Consider the following 18627-nt stretch of genomic DNA (forward strand, 5'->3'; position numbering starts at 1 on the left):
TTCCATGAGGGCTAAAGTGAAAGAGAGGGAGAAAAAATTGTACTTGTGAGAATTTGTATAATGTTTCATGATTAGATCTAATCTGTAAAACAAATTATATTTGCATTTTCATAAATCCAAGTTTGAAAGTTTTCAATTTAGGTTAGGTTCCTAATTTGTATATTTGCCCCCTAAGACAGGTGTCCTAAACAAGTAACCATGATTGCATGCAGTACCATATATGGCACAAACCCTTAAATTATCAATAAAAATCAGTAATATGATTCTTAGAATTTTTAAACTATTTTTTTTTTTAAGGTTAGAACATTGTATGTAAGCTTAATATCTGAGATTTTTTTCAGAAAATAAAAAAAAATCATGCTGTCAGGGGTTAAATAGATTTTCTGTCAATCTTGGTGATTTCAGTGAGGAACAAGGGGAGAGGTTCCATCAAGGCATTCAAATCATGGAGGAAAGGTATCAAGGAAGATGGGACAGACACATGATGGCAGACTACTGCTGGAATCTCCAATGTGACTGTCCTGATCACTCACATAGGAGACAATCATACAAACTGAGTTTTTCCACGCAATAATTGACTATGTTGCTTTCTGTTATGAACTGAATCCAATGTCACTGTGTATTTCATATGTTTACTTCATGATGATTTGGTATTGTTTTCATACTGTTTATGAGTAGATTATACATTTTACGTTCATTTGACTGTTTTTGTTAATGTTTTTCGGTACAACTTACAATATCCCAAAAACTAGAGTCAATCTAGCAAAACCGTTGCATCCTAAAGTCGACCTAAAATCACTCAGATCTAACTGGCAATAAAATGGTTGTTGACCAATGTTATAGCAATCATGAGTTGAAGAAGAAACGCTGGGAAGAAGTATTGGATATTTTTGGAGGGAAGAACTTGACGAGTGCGGAGAAAAACGAACTGGATAAGTTTTTTGTCTTTTGTGCAACCTAATTATGAGACGATTGTTGGAATCCTTGGGACCGCATTCCTGTCAGTACATGATTCACTGCTTGGTGCCATCTTCGATTCAGCTATAGCATTCAGTTATACAGTCTGCATGAACAGGAACATCCCTCCATCTGCTGCTGCCTCCTCAGATCGATGGCATTTGTTCACAATTCATGTACTACAGCTTTGCTGCATCCTATATTGACCAGAAGATCGCAGCACCATAGATACTGTGACTCACCAAGACACCATCCGTTCGAGGGAGCTACAATTCCTGGTCTGCCATAGTCCGCTATGAAAGCCCCTTCGCCTCCCTAGGATCTGTGCAGCTCCCCTAGACAGAGGACATCTGTAGGCGAATCATGGTACTGGTACCACATCTGCCCGTTCTCCTGGTCAACCCGAAACTATTGAAGGTGAAAGGATCTACGTGAAATTGAAGTTAATAAAGGGTTATTTCAGTAAAAGCGAGCCACATGAAGGAGTTTTCAATACATTCGAAATTATTACTTGTGATATATTAAATTAAAGCTGAAAGTTCATAGTTAATGATGAAATTAATAACTTACCTTTAATTGTTATTAGCTTTGCCTGGAAGGCCATCAAAATTCTTAGTTTCTGCTGCAGCAATTGGGGAAGTTTTTTTGTGATGGTAATAATTAGATCTAATTTTCCCTCTAATTTTTCACAGTCAGATCAGCTGTTTCCCTCCATATAAATTGCATACATTCTTATGACGAAGTGTAGTCCATGAAACCACATTTCATAGATAAGTTAAGTGTGTAAACATTACTGAAATCTGAAGAAAATATTATGTCCAACCCATAACAGAAAAAGTGAAAAAGTTTTCTTTATGAACAAATGTTTAGTCTAAGAGAGTTCAAATTATATGTTTTAATACTTCACACCAACCCTAATCTAGGCCACATATAACAGTTATTTAAATAAGTTTCATTACATAGTGAAAACGTGTTATGGGTCACACATATATGATATGCCCATAATACTATGTATCACTGGATTTTTAATTTGCTATGAGATAAAGTAATGTTACTATTATTTTTTATATCAGATAAGTTCAACCAAGAGAGTAGCTGAGTTTCGAAGAAAGTTGAAGGATAACCAATCAAAATATCTAGAACATTTGACAAAGGAATGACAGAGAGATGCTAAAAGACGAGAAAATGTGAGAAAGTTAAGTGCCACAAATAAAAATCTTAAACAGAAAATAAGAAAAAAGTGCACCGAACAAAAGCAGAAACAAAGACTAAAAAATAAGAAAAACACAGCATGTGAAACACCAGAAAAAATTGCTTATAGATGTCCACAAACAATGGAGAAGGCTTTGAACAAAACAAAAAAAGCACTACCGAATAGCCCTCACAAAAAATTGGCTGTAGTAAGAAAATTGATTTCTTGTGAGATTCCCGAAGCAAAGAATTTCTTTATCACAAGAAAATATACTTCCAAGAAATATAGCAAGCAAAGTGAAAAGAAAATTTCTGACTTTTTTGTCAGAGATGATATCAGTCAACAACTGGGTGCACAAACCTAAAAGAATAATGGTAATTACCATTAAGGAAGCTTGGACTCTCTTAGAAGAACATCCTACAATAATGTGAACAAGTCGAAACTTTTTTCTCTAAGACCAGCACATGTGCTACCAATGTCAAATATGCCACATAATGTGTGTGTGTGTGTGTGTTTGCATCATGCAAATATAGATTTTTTACTATCTAAGACATCGTCGGTCCAATGTCAAAACCACAAATGTGCAAAATTTCGCATTTTCACCTAAGTGCACTTTCTGAATCTGTATGGTGTGTCGATTCTTATACCAAAGTCACATAAGTGAATGATCATTCAATTCCGAGTTATTCGCAAGTCTTAAAACACTTATGTACTTCCAGATTAAAATGAACAATGTCAAATCAGTGAATGTGGCATATTTGTGATTTTGGCACTGGGCACCATAACAGACTAATAAGACAGTATTAACGAATGTGCTACATTCGTGATTTTGGCATTGGTCTTGTAACAATGGAGCACATTCATTAATTTATTTTTACATTTTATTATGGGAAGAGGATACTGAAATCTTTAAAAAAATCAACAAATTTTCTAATTTTTTTTTTCTCTTAAATTACTCTTTGATATGTTGGGAATATGATACAGTGTCATTTAAAGCCCTTAGGCTATACTGTGACGCATCGTGACGCCATTTTTAAATTGCTGCACCTGGGATTTAAAAACCTACGCCCACTTATTCTTCCTCTTTTGTTTCTCTTCGATTTTCCCGCATTTTCGCTGCCATTTCTAGTTATTTTTCATACAGTTTCATGATAATTACATTTATAAACATTGTGCCAGCACTATAGTGAAATAGTTTACTTTTTCTGAACTGGATGACAGTAGCATTCACTCTTTGTAATTTGTTAGTACATGCGGTTTGTGTTTACATTTGTGAGATGCTTTGTTTCTAAGCCTGGAAAGCACATGTTTTCAGAAATAGTAAGAAAATAATTATTACAGAATGTAAATATAAGTAGGCCTACTGTATATAATTAATATAGTGTGTAAAGAAGTGTATAAAAGTATGAATAAGTGATAAATTCTGTGTAATAACTGTGTGTATGTTCAATAGTGAAATTCAGTTTTGTTTGTGGTAGTAGGTTAGGTTTGAATAACTTATATGAAAGTAATGCCTGGTTATTAGTATTCTAGGACACAAATTTACATAAATTTGGTACAGTGGCGTGTTAGACCAAATTGCTTCCATTATGGGCAGAGTTAGTAAAAATAAGTCTAGGCTTGTAAAGCATATGAAAACTGTAAGGATGAACCCACTAAAAATAGTAGAAAACGTTATGAATGCCGAAAGTTCAGTAGGCCTTCAACAGTCATTGCTTTCGGATAACAATCGATCTAGGCCTAATGTTACACCACCAGTGAAGAGGAGGTTAGAATATCTCCAAGAAATTATAAATAAATAAATAGAAGATGTAAATATGTTATCACTTACTTATATAATAGTAGATACAAACTGTTTACAAAACTTAGTTAGTAATGTGGCGTGCTCCAAGTATTTTAGTATAAGTTTAATTATAAAATCTAGTGATAGTCAAGGTTTCGCAAAGAGACTTGAACTATACTGCAATAAATGTAAATACCATTATTCTTCAGAGTATATGAAGCTTCAGCAAGGCCAAGTTTTCATATAAACAGAAGAATAGACCAAGCATTCAATGCATTTGGCAAATGCCATGCAGCTCTGGAAACATTCTGCATGTCACTAAATACTTTGTGCATGACACACAAAACTTTCGAAAGGCACGTAAAGAAAATTGAGAAGGCAGCAAAAGAAAAAGTAAGTGACCTGTTCAAAAAAGTAAGGCAAGAAATAAGGGAGAAATATATAGAATTAGACCCCTCTCTTGCCAATAAACAAATTATAGATATAACAGTAAGTTTTGATGCCACCCGGCACCATTGTGGACACACCTCACTGTATGGCATAGCGTGTGTTATTGATGCTCAGACAGGATTTGCTATTGATTACGAGATACTGTCTAAGTATTGTCATACATGTGAGACAAATAAGGATCTGGGTGACATGCCAGAATATCATTTCTGGTATGAAGGCCATGTGAAGGACTGTGAAAAGAATTACAGTGGTTCGTCAACTGCGATGGAAATGACAGCAGCCCTCACATTATGGAAGAGATCTGAAGATCATGGATTCAGGTACACAGAGATGATAAGTGACGGCGATAGCAAATCATATAAACTGTTACTTGAAAACAAAATATATGGTGGCAAAAGAATGGGGACGGCACTTCGGAACCTTGTGAAAGATGAAGGCAAGAAGGGGATGACACTCGGCGGGAAGGCTCATGGTAGCCTGAAAGCATCTACAATAGTGAGCATTAGCAGTTACTATCGAAATGCCATTTATGCAAATAAAGGCAATCGAGACGGTGTGAAAACTGCTATCTATGCCATTTTGTACCATTGTAAGTCTACTGATGCTAAACCAGAACATCACAAGTGTCCACGAGGTGAGGATTCATGGTGTTTTTATACCCGAGCTGTAGCGAAGAATGAAATCCCAGGGTCCCACAAAGACAAAGTCCACAATCCCTTCAGGTAAAGTTGTCCTCAAGGTCATTCCAGTCTTTCAGAGACTTGCCTCAGATGAACTTTTAGAGAGGTGCCTGGAAGACAAACCCAAAACAGCAATGAAGCTCTCCATCATTCAATTTGGAACAAGTGTCCCAAAGAAGTGTTTGTGATAAAGTGACGCATCAGCATAGCAGTGTGTGAAGCAATCAATCAGTATAATTATGGACAATGTAGCATAACTGCAAGACAAGTGAAGTTGGTCTCTCCCCAGGACACCACATTAAAGAATAGGCAAAATGGAAAGACCAGGTTACAGTGAACAGAAGAAATATACAAAGCACCAAAGCATTTCAACATTACGGGAGAACTGTGAAAATTGCTAAACTGAGGTCAGAGGAAGCCAGGAGGAAGAAGAAGGACCATCCTACGGAGCTGGTGCATTCTGAATGCTGTAAAGTAAGATAAAATACTTTCTATCGCATGCATATCTTTGATTGCATTTTCCCGGTAATTTGTTTTTGGACAAACATCTGTATTCAAATTCATATAACTTAGAAACTACTGAAGTTAGGGAGATAAAATTTTACACAGATGTTAAGTAACCTATTTAAAAACTTTTCTCTTCATTAGAATTTTGATTTTTACACTAACTTTTTCAAGTCCATCTGAAGAGACCAAGAAGCAGATCAAGTGAGGTCCACTCCCAAAAAGTCTACAGTGCAGATCTGTCCATTGCTGAAGCCAAATTCCAGGATCTCAAAATAATGTATCAGGATCTTGCCTATACCGAGGAGTACCATGGATCTTGCAACCCATTGAAATACAACAGAAACATTCGTGATGACTTACCTGAATTTTATGCAGATGAGGATTCTAAGTATGAATAGTGATTGTGTTCTTTCATATTTCTCAGTATTTTCAATACTATGAGTTTGTCTCTTTACAAGATGAATATTATCCTATTTAATAATGATTTATATTTTCTTGAACAAAATATTATTCCGGTGTATGTACCAATAACAGAATTCTTTAGAAAGTAAGAATGAAGAGAAAAATTTCTATAAAATTAATTTCATAATAATAAATAAGTCCTCCCATTATCCTTGAAAATACTTGAAAACCATTAATTTCACAATTAGTTTATTAAGTCTGCGAACAGCACTTCAAACGTTCTGCAATTCTGCCGTGCCAAGAAAAAACTAATACAAGCAATTATTTAAGGGGATAAGTTCAGCTTACAGCAGTAAAATTTTCGGAAATATTCAACATTTTTTTCCCTCCATTACTATATCTTGTACAATAATGAAAATCGGTATGTGTAAAACAATGTCCTTCTGCTATATGAAAAGAAAAAATTACGATTTAAAAAAACGATTTACATTTTTTTTTTTTCAAAATTCAAAATGGTGATAGTTTACTGTGCAGTGATGAAGAACTTCCGTCATAACTCATAAATTTGTTAACTTTTTCATGTTCTCTCTTTTTTTATTTTATTGCTGAAACTCATGTTTACAATATCATTCCTTAATATGTAATATAATTTTTTTATTATGTACTGATATTTGACCATTTTTTAAATGAATTTATTTTTCATCAGGCAATCTGTCAAAGGTAGAGAAGTGGTGATCGTGCATCATATTGTAGATATGACATGCATAAATACACACAAAAAATTTAATAACAGAATGTTGGATAGTTTTTTAGTTATGTGGGAAATGCTTCTTCACTGCACAGGGAACTGAATTTTGTAAAAAAAAAAAAAAAAAAAAAAAAAGGTAAATAATTTTTTTAAATCGTAAAAATATTTTTTTCATACAGCATAAGGACAGTGTTTTACACGCACTAATTTTCAATATTGTACAAGATACAGTAATGGAGGAAAAAAATGTTCAATATTTCCAAAATTTTACTGCTGTAAGCTGTACCTAACCCCCTTAAATTGTCCTCAAAGTATGAAACAAATGAGGTAATTTGTATGTCCTAAGAAATAGCGTAACTAGTTACATATTTTGGCAGTGAAAACGTAAATGTAACTATAAAACCTGATTTTTCCAAGCACTTTGAATATTAAAATGCGTTTATCTCAAAAGTAAGATTTTGCACATTCGTGGTTTTGGCATTGGACCTACGAGTCATGTAAGACTCTTCCTTATAAGAGCAACATTCCCAAAAATGGCACAGAACTTATCACATCATAGACATGTGATTCTAAGAATCCTGCATGTATGAATGGTACATGTGATAATTATTCTGAAAATAAAGATGGATCAAATCTATTTGATAAAAGTAAATATAACGAACCAGCAGTTTTGAAACAATGGCCAAAAACTGATGGTTTCTTGTTTGTTGCAGAAACAAAGACAACAGTAAAGCACTTGAGTGTGGAAACAACAAAACATATTGAGCACTACAAAAAGCATGCGTTTATCAAGCAGAGTGCTTACTTTGAAAAAAGTAAAAATTCTATTGCTTCGTCTGGTGATGAAGCTGTTGTTCAGTGGGACTATGCTGAAAATGCTGCAATCACACAACAAGACGAGATACAAAGTGCCCATTGGACACATAACAATGTACTATTTTTACTGCTGTTGTCTGGCTTCCAGTAAACTCTACAAGGTGTTATGCTGTTATAGGTGATGAGCTTAATCATGGGAAAATGTCAGTCTGGGTATTTATTGGTGCTATTATCAAGGAACTAAAATCTGAAGTGCCTCATTTATCAAAACTTTAAATATTTAGTGATGGATGTGTGGCACAGTTTAAGAACGATTTCATATTGTCCAATCTGCTATTTTTAGGACTTCACTGTAAAGGCAGAATGGAACTTTCTTTGCTTCCTACCACGGAAAGGGTGTAGTAGATGGTGTTGGTAGAAGAGTGAAACATAACATATGGCTTGCAGTGAAAAGTAGAAAAACCAATACTGTTACTCCAGAGGAGTTCTACAACTGTGCAAATGAAATTAATCCTAGCATTAAAATGTAATATATTAATGCTGCTAAAACTGAAGCTGCAAGAGAAATGTTAGAAGTTAGATGGGAATCAGTGTCTTACATTCCAAATTTGCAAAGCCTACATTACTTCGCCACTGCAGAGAAAAGTGACACCTTAGTTGTGGGTCAAACCTCTATGACAACGTCAAAAGATGTTGCTATCGTTCTTCCATCAAGCAATGAGCAGTATTCAATTTTAGAAACGAAACCAACTAATGTGAAAAATGGAGATTTTCACTTAAGGGTTAGTGTAAAAGGTAGTAAAGGGGAAAATTATTATGCTACTCTATTAGATATAGGGGAGGACCTTGTTCACTTAAGTTATATGCATCCTAGCGGGTCAAGTTATTGGATTTGGCCAGAAGAAAATGATGAATCTTTTGAGACAGTTTCTAGCATTTTAAAGGTGGTACCGCTCCTAACAATTGTTAATAATCGAGGGCTCTTTTCTTTTAAAAAGTAATGTCTGAACTCAGAATTTCAGTGTTAATTGAATTATGTAATGTTTTCTTCTTCTAGTTCTATCAAACAGATAAAAGTACTGAAAATCTTGAGTTGTGTTGGTATTTGTTTTGTGTACAATAACTTATATAACTTACTATTTTGTTCATAATTTTTGTCAATTACAATTGTCAATTCCATGGAAAATTGGTCTTTACATAAAATATTTCTGCTCTAAATTAAGTTTAATGGAATCATTTTGTACTATGTCTAGCCCGTAACAAATCTGTCCAACCCATAACATATGTTTAAAAAATCATAAAAAAAGAGCAAATTAATTTAGAATCATTCTGAAAGCAGATATAGCTTCCTCATACTTTCTTGTGACAGAAAAAAATACTATAATGTCAAGGAAAGCTAAATTCACAGAGTTTTTAAATGTAATTTAGCAAATGTTTGTATACTTATTTTTGCAAGTCTCACCTGTAACAGTTATATAAAATATTTTTGTGTGAGATCGTGCGTATTTGCTTGGTTTCCGCACAAAATCCGCGGTAAGTCTAAAATTCCACATTCAGTATTCCCAACCTAACACACATAACAATTTCCCTCTTCTTACCGCTTAAGTGACATATTGATTTTACTGCTTTAGGCTTCTAACATATTACTTTTAGAGACGTTCAATATAGTAATAATTATAAATTGGAAACTTACCACTGCAATTTCACCTAAATTGCACTGTTAATTATTGTTTTTAAATATATGCAAAAATTAAGTAAACTCTACAACTCCACTAAAGTTACTGGATTCGTGATGCAAGTAACATTAAGGAAGCCGTGAAAAAATCAACAAGATTCCAGATGCCGATGTTATTACTGCAATATGTTATATAAATAATATTGTTAAAATATTAAAATGAAAAATAAATCATTACATAACCTTACCGTTTGTTTTAAGTTCGCATTTATGGACTGGGGGGAAAAAAAAGACAGACGTATATCATGGCTTGCTGGAGTATAGTAAACACAGAAAACATTTTAAAGCAACAATGTTGAAGATAGATATTTTTGTTTTACAAATTTGCCGTCATTGAACAGAAACCAAGATGGAGATTTCATTGCAACTAATTAGAAATTCCTCTTTCAGGTATGTAATAAACAATCTTCGCACAAAATAATGTACGATACACGAGCGGTATGTTTTCTTTCAATTCTCGGAAATTAAAAAAGCTCAACTACATTTCGCTTTTTCAATCTTTTCCTCGAACATGAAAACTTCAGCATACCGCTCTTGTAACGCATATTACTATTTTCACCCTGATGTCATTAAGATAGAGGACTGAAAATTTAAAGAAATTATTACCTCCTTGGACAATACTATTTGCAATATTCAGATGTTCTTTGAAATTCATATGGGAATGAAGCTACAGTATGTACTAAAAGTTATGTCTAAATATCCACCCTGTAACACTGGAATGGCCTTGAACGCAAAGTGAGTTCGAGGGTCCAATGCCGAGAATTATCCAGAAATTCTGCTTCAAGTGGATGAAGGGGGAAACCTCGACAAAAAAACGTCAACCAGGTAACTTGCCCCAACCAGGATTTGAACCAAGACTGGCTCATTTCATGGTCAGGCATGCTAACCGTTACTCCACAGCGATGTATCTGTTCCTATCTAGTGTTACGTCTAAGAAATCAGAATATTTGGCTTACAAGGGAAATGTTAATGAACCAATATCGAAACTTCCCTTCACATTGAGCACACCGTTACAGCAGACAGACAATTATGCACTACTGCCAATTTTCACATACTAAACAATGTATATGCACTGTCTTCCAACTGTTCTAGTATGTAAGAAGCTGTCATTCCACACAACTGTCATTATTAACACAGCCATTCAAAGTTACAAAAGTTAAACAGTAACAGAACTGTTTGAAATGGCAATTAAACCTAAATTGTTCGAAAACGAGTACCAGTGCTTCAGGCTGACTGACAACCTACAAGTAAAGGAACATATTGCAAGGAAATATGTTAGGATATGTGCACCGTAATAGTTCAAGACGTGCTGAAACAATAACGAAAAGCTTGGATATATAAAAAATAACACATACAACTACAGTCAATGGCACCCACTTATGAGTGCATAAGTGACATTAATATTTTTTAATCTTAATTTTTAACACTGGTAATTGCAAATGTGAATAATATGAAGAACTTGTTTGAACCACAATTTCTCACTCTTCCTTGAACAGAAATGTCAGTCCATGTTGAATTTTGCAGCAGTTACAAGACATGCTGGAAATAAATAGAATAACCTATTTAACAAGTCTCAGTGAGTGCAAAAAAAATTTCTGAACAGCATTTCTGAGGTAGAATAAAATATTGCAGTGTACCAGCGACATTAACTACCTGTAAATGCAAACAATTGTATACAGAATTGAACACGGAACTTTGACAATAAGAATCATTCTTTAAACAATTATAAACTTGTTACACAGATTTACATAGGCTTAGTCCTGTATTATGTATGGCAAATATTAATATTTTAAGTAGGGTATAGTGTTGTGGGATTTAATCTATCAAAAATATTTAATCGAATAATCGAGTCGATTAAAATTAATCGGTTGTAGTTGATATTAATTATTATTTTATTAATACAAACTCATACTAAAAATTCCGACAATATTTTTCTCTCGGAAATTGCTTAAAGCATAATAGTAGGCCCCTACTGTTATTTTCTAACTGTAAACCAACTAGCCTAGTGTAGGGAAAATCTTTGCTCAAACACTTCAGAAAGAGATGGAGATATGAGGACGTGACCTAGTCTACCTGTATTGAAAGTTGAAACACAATGTGAAATACTTATTAAGTTTTATGGTTTTCCAAGAAAACTTCCACCTTGTTGTCAGCTCAACTTCCAAGCATATGAAATACACACTTTTCTGGAATTTGTCCCTCTCATCCCTTATAAAATAGCCATGTCTACATCTGTGTAAGTGAGAGTGTAACTACCTTCTTCTCTTTCTAAAATCTGGTAATTCGATTACAATAGAGGTCAATCTTCTGTTTCGTCCACTGTAGTTTTGCAGTTGCAGTTTCTGTACTGAGTTTGTATATGAAGGTTGTGTGTTTAGTTTGATAAGAAAAAAAAAATCAGTTTTCTGTGGTTTGTGGAAAGTGTAAACTCCATTATGTCATATGAGAATTTGAGAAGTAAATTTGGTGAAACGTTTGGATTTAAATTGAATGATTGTGGAGAAGTGCTTGACAGAAAAAAAGTTTTTTTGTGTTTACTAATGCAGGAAACATTGTTACTAAACGTAGACCGGCACTTAATTCGGAGCATGTGAATGCACTCACATGTTTAAAATCATGGATGAAGCAGTATTAACTACGTGAGTCTTCATACTTTTTGTTATTTCTATTTGTCTCAAAAATTCCCAGAGAAATTGATACAATAAATTGTAAGCCCCATAATAAATATGTTAGTAAGTAATTAAAATAGTTGTTTTGTAATATAACGATACAATATATACAGATATAGGCCTACAACATTTATGCTTATCACTGTACGCAAGTTAAATTTAACAATAATTGTGTATTACAGGATATTAAAACATTTTTTCAACTCGATCAAAACTCAAATAAATTAGTTAATCGATTAAATATATTGATCAATCAATAGCACTAAGTAAATAATAGATTTCGGTATTTATGTTTGAATTATGATTACATGTTTACAACAACAAAACAATAATAAAAACACTGCAAAAGTATTTTTCTTTATTTCATTTTTTTTTTTTTTTTTACTTTTTCCATAGAAGTTTATCCCCAATCAAATCTTTGTAGTAAAGAATTTTATTTAGGTCCTACTCTGGAAAGTTTTCCATGCAATTCGGTATAATCTGAGCAATTAAGTTACTTAAATTACTTAAATCGTCGAATTTATAAGGGATTTCTTGGTGGATATGAAGTTTGATATTTAAGGCGCTATCCTTCAGTGAACCACGGTAGTATTTTCATAAAAGACGAGTATTTTACCTGGATCAAAAATACGATTTTCACTTCCAAAATCACCTGAACTTTCCATGCACTAGTTTCTCCATAAAAATGAATAAAAAAACTTAAAGTTAAGTATAGTAGCTGAGTCACATGAGTAAAAATACATAGAGGCCTACCACTTTTCTGCCATCATGTTTAAAATCAAAATCATTCTTATGGGTGTTTTCGCAAAGAACGAGTAGGCCTATTTTCCCTGGATCAAAAATATAATTAAAATGGAGTAAAAACTGCCTACTATTTTACTGTGGAGCTCACTCGATTTTCTAGATTATTCAAATGGCTTTACAAAGTCCTACGAAATGCTGTTCCTGTGCTCTATCATTAATCCTCTTTTAAAATATGCTGAACATACGGTAAGTAATTAGGCATACTAAGAAAATTACAAAGCACGACAGAATATTATAGGCTACAACACCAATCCTGCATTGAATATGACTGCACTGATCATAACATTAATCAGAAAGTCAAGCTAATGCCATTAATATGGCAGACCACACACACTGCCCAGTGATCGTGACTTTTGGCTTTCCAGTGTAACTTCAGACTTTGGATTTTCGAGATTATTACCAAAAGATAGTCTATACATATTATCGGTAATGCTATTAAACTACAATGTTAGGCAGAAGAGTAATGAGACTGATTTTCTTTTAACCATGTACTTTGTTCTTTTTACAAATCAAGCTTATCCCCTTCGAGGTAGTTCCTTTGGCAGCTATACACAGGCAGAGCTATTGTTTCCATTGTCCGTAGCGGTGTTGGAAGACTTCTGCTGGAATGCCTCTTAGTTCGTTGGTTACACTCGTCTGGATATTATTCAAAGTACCAAAATGGTGCCCTTTCAAGTGAGTTTTGATCCGGAAATAAAAAGAGGTCACATGGACTGAGATCCGGCAAAGAGGGAGGCTGGGGACACAGGAAAGCATTTTCCTGCCAAAAATTCGTTGATGGAGATTGCCATGTAACATGGGGCATTATCGTGGTGCAGCACCCAAGTGCGTGCAATGCATGGTCGCACACGTGCCACCTTCTTTCTGAGTCTTTTGCAGTGTGTCTTGATCTTCTGCACTGCCTTGAGAGAGAGACAGAATTCATCAGTCACGTGATCACAGGTGAATCTTTGGATTTTCGAGAACAACCTTGAAACAAAACAAAGAAGTCAGGAGTGACACACTGCAAACTCTCCTCGTTCCAAGAAAGTCAGAATGAGCAAATCAAAAATCAAATTGATGATCATTTGTTTTTTGGACAGTCAGAGGATCATCCACAATTAATTTGTGCCTGCAGGACAAAGTGTCAATCAAACTTTTTGTCGGGAAGTTCTTCAAAGACTGAGGAAGAGGGTGGCACATGTGTGACCAGGCATTGCACGCACTTGGATGTTGTACCACGACAATGACCCATGTCACAGGCAATCTCCAACGAATTTTTGGAAGGAAAAGGCATTTCTATGGCTCCCCAGCCTCCCTATTCACCGGATCTCAGTCCGTGTGACTTCTTTTCATTCCCCCAGATCAAAACTCACTTGAAAATGCGCCATTTTCGTACTTTAAATAACATCCAGAAGAGCATAACCGGTGAGCTAAAAGGCATTCCAGCAGAAGCCTTCCAGCTCTGCTACGAACAATGGAAACAACGGCTCTGCCTTTGTATAGCTGCCCAAGGAAACTACTTCGAAGGGGATAACCTTGATTTGTAAAAAGAATAAAATTCATGGTTAAACGAAAATCAGTCTCATTACTTTTCTGCCCAACCTCGTATGTACGCTTTTTAGATGGACAGTCGTCTCGAATTTTTTTCCATAATTTCTACATAATAATAACAATAATCTAGGGTATGACAGCCCATGAAAGACCATGAACGACCAGCCAGCCGCTGGCCTCACGTTCACATGCCAAAACAGAGATGGACGATCATCCAACCAGAATGGAGGTATCGTGTGGTTAGCACGATGATTTCCCCAGCTGTTATAGCTGCTTTCGTAACCTGATTTTGCTACCTATCGTAGCTCTCCAAGTGCATCACGATGCTGGGTGAGCACAGGTTCCATAAACTGGCCGAAATTTCATAAGAAAATTTCTTCCCCCAAGAGGACTAGAAGCAATGCTCATTCTGTAATGCAAGACATATGCAGGGTGCCTTAGACCATGTCACCAGGCATGAGAGACAGTTTCTACATAGCCTACCACAATAAAATTTATGGCAGCAAGATAAAGCACTTCAGATTTTATTATTTCCTCACGTTCTTTGCAGCATGTTGAGTTAATAATCTGCTAGGCTTGTTTCCAAGCTAAGTCATGAACAACTTGCTATATGCCCTATCTTGTGGCAGCTTCATTACGTAGATAGCATTATACGGTATACAGTATATGTAGCAAGACTATTCAGTGATATGATAGATGTAATAGGCTACATAAAAAGGAAAATGTGGTAGAGTATCTTTGTGATGTGAGTTGTTTCCAAGAAGACATTACATCTATCAACATGATTTCAAATAAAACACCCAATTAACGTACAGGTAGGCCTCCCATGTTGAATCGTGAATCAATTGCAAGACATAGGTAATTATTTACTTCAGCGATGCCGTAATTGTCTTTTATGGAATTAGGCCTAATTGAACAAGTGATGAATAAATTTCAGAACATGGATATCTTCCTTTCCCTCTTACTCAAAAATTGCGAACTTGTGGATACAAAATAAATTGTTGGCACTCAAAAGTGCCTTTTTGTAAGCATGGTGATGCACATTCGACAAACACAGATCTGCTCTTTCTAGTATTTTCAGATAATTGTTATCAGTGAGGTAACCATATACTGAAATTTTCCTCAGCTTTGTTTTTAAATGCGGCAAATATTATACACCGCCAAAAAAAAGTCTAGAAAGTGTGTTTTGAAAGTTTCAGGGAGAACTTAACTTAACATCCGGGGAGAGAGAGAGAGAGAGAGAGAGAGAGAGAGAGAGAGGAGAGGTAGTCTTAAGCATAGCTGGATGGAAATTACAGTGGAAGAAATTGAGTAGTAGCTACGAACGGTATCGCTGGAGTAAATAATTATGCATGCGGGATTTAAAAAGAGGAGACATAAGCGTATGCAGTTTCGGAACAATTATCATATATGCTACAAAAATTATGCAAAGGATCTAGAGAGGCATGCATTACTTACAACACTGCAAGACCTCCTACTGCTTTGCACACTTAGTTGAATGCAGTTACTACAGGACTTGGTTTGGCAGTCAAATTTAATCAATCACATTAATATCTTTGTTAAACTTTGCAAAAGCGGTTCACTACTGCAAATTAATTGATAAAAAAAAAAAATAAAGAATTGTGCTGGAGTAGTTAACCAGTAACCAGAATTCGAAATACTTTACCACATGATTACAGTGTTGTCAGATTGTATTCCGATAATTTCCCTCGTTATAGGTTGAAATTTCCCTTTTCAAGTAAAATTTCCCTCCACTGCCGGATATAATTTATTGCCAACGAGTTGGAAACTAGGGTAAATGCACAGTCTACTATATACAGTCACAGTCTAATACTTACAGTCACGCAACTCGTATGTATAAAATATGCCAACATTTGACAGCTGACGCGACAGTAGCCCTCTAGCGGCAGGCAAGTTAACAGTGTGCACACGACATATGATAACACATCAGAAAACGGGTTTTGCGTAATTTATTTTATATTTTTATGCTATACAGTAAGTGTATATGTTCTTATTAATTTTACTTTAGAATCCTATAAGAATTTCACACGCAGTTAATCTACAAGTTTCAGAAGCTGGGAATAAACGTAATTCTTTCTGCTCCTTACAACTGAATCTTGGCCCAGATCACGTATCATGCTTTGAAATAATATAATTGTTCGTACGTGGACGGTTAATTCAATTCATTCATAAATATATTTATGAATCACTGGAACTCTATATTTACTGTGAGAAGAGTCAAAATTAGTAGCTTCAAAATTGTAGGCCATATCTCGTAGGGTACATCTCGTGGTGAACTCCTCTCCCTATTTCCTGAGAAATTAACTATTTTCCATACCACAAATTGGAGTAAACTCGGCCGCTGAGGTAAACTTGAAAATAAAAAAGGGGAGGATTTAAACCTTAATATGACATTGATTTATGAAGTTCATTTTTTTTCCATTTCTTAAGAACCGGTATTTCCTTTATTATTTTGAGTTACAAATAGTGCTGATATTATGGTGTAAATTTGTATGGCAAGTTTACCGCATTTTACATTACATTTCCAGTTTTCACACATAAGCTTAATTTTAACTTATCCTACATATATAATAGCCTACGTAATTTACATGCCCTTACTGTTAATATGACGTAAGTGAGAACAAATAAATGAACACACAATTTTGTTGAAAAAATTGTAACTTCAATATTAACTCCGAAAATGTAGGCCTAATTTTATTTTCAGAGCAGAAGTGGTGTAAGTCAAAAATGCGTAATGAGGGTTAAAGTAAACATTCTGTAAAATACAGCGCAAAGTAGCAGTTAATATTGAATTAATTTAAACTATTAGTAGTCAGTGAATAGCACGAAGGATATATTAATTGCTACTTTGCGCTGTATTTTACAGAATTTTTACTTTAACCCTCATTACCTAATTTCGACTTACACCACTTCTGCTCTGAACGGCTCAAATAATCACTGGGAATGTAAAATCAACACCAATAACAGTTAACAGTCATGCAAATTATTACAGAAAAGATTGCTTTTTTATATTAAATTTAAAAAGGCTCTTTTATTTCTTGAGAACTTAATACGTCTGCCACATGAATCTACACCAACATCGACACAGTCTGGATTTATTCCAGACGTGAATAATTTCGCAAAAGGATTACAATACTCCATGAATTCTTGAAAATTAACACCATGATCCCTACTTGAATGCAATATAACATTCAACTTCTGAAAAATATAAAGAAATAAACACGAATACAAAAATTATGGAATTACTTGCATTAAAAACTCTAGAGATATTATCCAAAATCGGAATGGTTACACATTTACACATATGATCTCTGGAAAAAAAAAATATACTGTAACAGGTATCTACTTTGACATACAAATAGGTAACTGATAACTAATAAATGTTTTATAGAACACAATACGTAGGCTACCTACAACGTGGATTATTGGTTATGACTGATTTATGATTTTCTCTTGGTCTTTAGGGAATCTGAAGAACGACAAATTCGGAGATTTAAACTTGTTGTTACTGCAATTTTCGCCATTGCACACATTGCCTTTGTTCCGACGCATGATTAAAACGTTATTATAACATCTCGCACCCCTTTAAAGCACGTGCTGGCTGTATCAAACCTATGACCAGTGCCTTGCCTGCCGCTTGGGCGCTAGTGTCGCGAATGTTGGCAAAAAAAAGTGTTGAAGTTGCGCGACTGTAAGTATTAGACTGTGATACAGTCGCGAAGCTTGAGGTGTTTTTTTTGCAAATCTCGTGATAAAGCGCTCCAAGCGGTTAGCAACTAGAAACAATAGACTGTCCATGGTCGACTTTGGACTGTGTCGTATTTCTATCGAGTGCTAGCTCGTTGCGTATTTAACATTGATGCTTGTGAAATGTTCGTTGTTTGTTATAATGAAAATGTTAATGGCTAAAATATAATATGGGACAAGGAGGAGACGTTTGTAGTACTATAAATTGTAGCAACAGTAAAAGAAAGAGGCCAGGAGTTATCCGATTTCCGAAAGATTCAGAAAGGTTCCTGGATTTCCACAAGAATGCTGTGCAGAAACAAAACTGTTAATTTGAAGTTCTTTGTGACTGTTAGAATACATTATATCCTTAAATTTCACAATGAAATGTTTCAGTCTAACCGAAAGGACATTAGATACCGGTTAAAGTTCTGTCACTTAGGCTGCTAAATTTCCAGAGAAATAAAGGTTAGGTCTACTTTTTTTTTCAGAGGATATATTTTTAATTGTAGCTATTAATTTTGTTATTATTTTTATGTGTTATTTTACTAAAGACGTAGAAAAATTAAGTTTGTTTTAATGAAATTTATTGGTCACGTTTTAT

General features: G+C 34.6%; 1 long non-coding RNA gene across 1 annotated transcript in view; it reads right to left on the reverse strand.

Annotated features, from left to right (window-relative positions):
• LOC138703398 (uncharacterized) overlaps positions 1 to 15944 on the reverse strand; it is a 98597-nt gene extending 82653 nt beyond the window's left edge. Inside the window, exon 1 of the long non-coding RNA XR_011333148.1 lies at positions 15735 to 15944. This is a non-coding gene — a long non-coding RNA (uncharacterized lncRNA). The remainder of the gene's footprint in view (positions 1 to 15734) is intronic.
• Positions 15945 to 18627: the final 2683 nt, after the last annotated feature.

This window comes from Periplaneta americana, chromosome 7 (genome assembly GCF_040183065.1).
Source record: "Periplaneta americana isolate PAMFEO1 chromosome 7, P.americana_PAMFEO1_priV1, whole genome shotgun sequence".
Lineage (NCBI taxonomy): Eukaryota > Metazoa > Arthropoda > Insecta > Blattodea > Blattidae > Periplaneta > Periplaneta americana.